This window comes from Miscanthus floridulus, chromosome 10, assembly GCF_019320115.1.
Source record: "Miscanthus floridulus cultivar M001 chromosome 10, ASM1932011v1, whole genome shotgun sequence".
In the NCBI taxonomy this organism is placed as follows: domain Eukaryota; kingdom Viridiplantae; phylum Streptophyta; class Magnoliopsida; order Poales; family Poaceae; genus Miscanthus; species Miscanthus floridulus.
The window spans coordinates 24,062,180-24,066,614 of record NC_089589.1 but is presented as its reverse complement, the minus strand read 5'-3'; positions in this window follow the sequence as shown (position 1 = coordinate 24,066,614).

Here is a 4,435-nt window from a genome sequence, read left to right as displayed (position 1 = left end):
GAGCGACACTAACTAGCTAGTTTTCTTGATCGAGCTTGTGATGGAGTACTGGGACTGGGAGCTTCTGTCCATATCAATGCTGTCAAGAGGAATAATATAGAGACACTAACTACGACGACCTCAAGGCAGGTCTTTGCCAAATTCACAGTTTCACACCACCAGTTGTCTCGTGTCTGAACATTTTACTTGTCAGGATCTACTTCCGTCCAGAGAGGTCACGATCCGACTGACAGTCACTACGGGAAACAGGGGCTTTGCCGAGTGTTTCCTGATTTGCTGAGTGCTAAATGTCGGGCACTCGGCAAAGATACACTTTGCCGAGTGCCGCACTCGGCAAAGCCAAACACTCGGCAAACCCTTCTTTGCCGAGTGGCCGGCTCTCGGCAAAGGATAGCACTCGGCAACGCCTCCCTTTGCCAAGTGTCGGGCTCTCGGCAAAGCTAAACACTCAGCAAAGTCTAACCGAGGTGACGGCGGCCACCCACCGTTAGGCTTTGCCGAGTGGTCGCCGTCAGACACTCGGCAAAAAAAAACTTAAATTTTTTTTATTTTTTGTTTAATTTCTTTGTCGAGTGCCAGGTCTGGCACTCGGCAAATAAATTTTTTTTTGCTCCCAGATTTTTTCTGGCACTCCTAAAGAAAAAATCTGGGAGAAAAAAAAATTTATTTACCGAGTGCCAGACCTGGCACTCGGCAAAGGGGGTCTTTGCCGAGTGCCAGAAACAGGGCACTCGGCAAAGAAAATAAACAAAAAATAAAAAAACCTTTGCCGAGTGCCGGCTCGTGGCACTCGGCAAAGGACCTAACATCAAAATGGGCCCCGGCCGGCCTACCCCGGCCAAACCCTCCACACAACCGCTCCCCGCCGCCGCCGCCGCACCCGCGCCGCTGCCCGCGCCCGCGCCGCCGCCGTGCCCGCGCGCGCTGCCCCGGCACCCGCGTGCGCCGCCCCGCCGCCAGCGCGCGCTGCCCCGACGCTAGCATCAAGCCCCGCCCCGACCCTCCCCACCACCGATTTGCGCCGCGCCACGTCCGACCCTGTTTCCCGCCGCCGCGACCGACGAAGAGCGCCGCACCCGGCCCTGCCGGCCGCTCCCCGCCCCGCCACGCCCCACCGAACGACCGGTGCAGGAGGAAGAAGGGGGAGAGGAAGGAGGTTGCCTTCCCGTTCTGTTCCCGGCGCCATCTTCCCCGTGTTCCCGTCTCGTCGACGCCTCTGCCGCCAAGGTATAATGATGTGCCATTGTGATTGTCGGCCTTTGAGCCGTTGTGATTGTCGTCCTTCGAGCCGTTGTGATTATCGGCCTTCGAGCCATTGTGATTGTCGGCCTTCGAGCCGTTGTGATTGTCGGCCTTCGTGCCGTTGTTTTTTGCAGGTTTTGGAAACCTCCCCGTGTAGGGGGGTGCTGCCAAAATTTAGAATCGACCCAAATCTATTTGTTTTTCATGCAGGTGAAGGAACTGTCTGAGCGGAGCCGGAGCACCTTGGCTACACCGATCGTCTTCCTCGGCATTACGGGTCTGCCTGCACCGCGTCGCCTCACCACTGCACCGACTCGCCACCGCCCCGCTAGCCTGACTCCACCGACACCCTAGGTATAACCCCTCTTTTGCGTACCTTGGTCGTAGATCGCGTAACCAAGTTATGCGTCTCCAGTCCAAAAGAGATACGGTTGGTGGTATGCATATCTACGGTCGTATCTTTTTCAGATTGTCCATGTTATTTGGACAGCCTGCGGATGCGTAGATGAGTTTAGTTTCCATGGTCCGCTCCGATCCGAGACAGGGTTTCGGCATTACCTCCCCGTTGTTCTCCGGATACACACTCTCCCTGCCAGGACGTGTATCGGAAGAACAGCGGGGAGGTGCTGCTGAAATTATGTCTGGGATAGGAGCAGACCATGGTAACTAACCTCATCTACGCATCCGCGGGTGGGATTAGGACCTATCCTCACCTATTAGACAGTATGAAAGTCGTGTAGATGTAGTTGATGGTTGCATTACTCGCTGGCATTTTAGAGGATGGATGACCGTCAGTGGATGTACATGGGCTAGAAAAGTCACATGGAGTACACAGATGAATGGTTTCGCAAGACTGAGGCTTTTTTGAACAAGGCATTTGGCAAGGCTTCGTCATCACATCTGCTAGAGCCGTGTCCCTGCTCCAAATGTGCAAACAGGAGAAGGATAAACAGGGTCGACATGGGTAAACATCTTGTGAAGAATGGATATATGCCGGGCTACACCCGGTGGATCTACCATGGTGAAGCCCATCGTACGAGAGAGGAGGTGGTGAGACCACGCGTCGAAGCTTTTGATGATGATGCCGGTGTACCAGACTTATTAGATGATATTCACCAAGCACTTGGCGTTGACGAACGCGAGAAGGAGGAGATGGAGGCAGCCACAATGGCTTTCTATGAGATGATGAACTCTGCTCAGAAGCCCCTTTATGATCGGTCCTCGGTATCTGAACTTGATGCCATTGGACGCTTGATGGCGTTGAAGTTCGAGTTAAACATCAGTCGAGACGGCTTCGATAAGATGTTGATCGTGATTGGCACCCTGCTTCCAGAGGGCCACATTCTGCCAAAGAGCATGTACGATTCACAGAAGCTCCTTCGGGCACTTAAGATGCCGTATGAGCAGATACATGCTTGTCCGAAGGGGTGCGTCCTATTCTAGAAAGAACATGTGGACGCAAAGTACTATCCAAAGTGTGAATCGTCTAGGTACTTGGTGATGGTCAGAAGAGTCAGACGACAGTCCTAGTGAAGATTGTACGACGTCTTCCGTTCCTATCGAGGATCCAACGGCTATTCATGAACGAGGAATCCGCGAAACAGATGACATGGCACAAAAATGGAAAACGGTATAGTCCACAGAAGATGGTGCATCCAGCCGATGGTGAAGCATGGAAACACTTCGATGACATATATCATGAAAAAGCTAGAGAGGCTCATAATGTACGTGTTGCGTTGGCAACAGACGGGTTCAATCCTTATGGAATGATGGCTGCCCCATACACATGTTGGCCCGTGTTCGTTATCCCCCTCAATCTCCCCCCCGGTGTCTCCTTTGAACGACATAACATATTCTTGTCGTTGATAATTCCTGGACACCCGGAGAGTAATATGGGTGTGTTCATGGAGCCGGTGATTGATGAATTGATCCATGCTTGGGAGGTAGGGGTATGGACATACAACAGAGCTACAGAGACAAGCTTCAAAATGCACGTTTGGTACCAGTACTCCATGCATGACTTCCTAGCGTATGGGTTATTCAGCGGTTGGTGTGTTCACGGGAAGTTCCCATGCCCAGTATGCAATGAAGCTTTGAGGTTCATCTGGTTACGGAAGGGTGGCAAGTATTCATCGTTCGACGCACATCGGCAATTCCTCCCTCCTGAGCATCCATTCAGACAAGACATCAAGAACTTCACGAAAGGTGTCGTAGTGACAGACCCTCCACCGTAGATGATGACTGGTGCCGAGGTTCATGCGCAGATAGATGCCCTCGTGTCCGCTCTAGATGGTGGGTTTGTGGGATATGGTGAGCAACATATGTGGACACATAAGTTAGGCTTGACGAGGCTCCCCTATTTCGATGACCTTCTTCTGCCACATAACATCGATGTAACACACACCGAGAAGAATGTCGCCAAGGCACTTTGGGGAACACTCATGGACACTGAAAAGTCTAAGGACAACACTAAGGCTAGAGTGGACCTGGCAACGTTATGTAATAGACCAAAGCAAGAGATGCAGCCTCCTAGAGGCAACAAGACATGGAGGCGGCCTAAGGTCGATTTCATCTTGACCAGGGATCAGAGGAGGGAAGTACTTCAATGGATCCAAACGCTAATGTTCCCTGATGGGTATGCAACGAATCTGAGGAGGGGAGTCAACTTAGGCACTCTGCGAGTCAACGGGATGAAGAGTCATGACTTCCACATCTGGATTGAGCGGCTTCTTCCAGCGATGGTTCAAGGCTATGTCCCTGATCATATATGGCAAGTGCTTGCAGAGTTGAGCTATTTCTTTTGCCAGCTTTGTGCAAAGGAGCTTGACCGGTCCGTCGTTCGTGACTTGGAAAAAGCGGCTCTTGTGTTGGTCTGTAAGTTGGAGAAGATCTTTCCACCGGGCTTCTTCTTGCCGATGTAGCATTTGATTGTGCACCTCCCCTATGAGGCACGTATGGGGGGCCGTGCAGGCCCAGTGATGCTATCCAATCGAGAGATGTTTGAAGACTGTTCGAACAAAATGTAGAAATAAGGCCAAAATTGAGGCTTCCATTGCAGAGGAAACCGTTAGGGAGGAGGTGGGAACCTTCACACAGAAATACTACAAACCGAACCTCCTTCCTAGCGTGCATAATCCACCCCCTCGTTATAATGCTGGCGAAAATGAATCGAAGCTCAGCCTTTTCCAAGGGC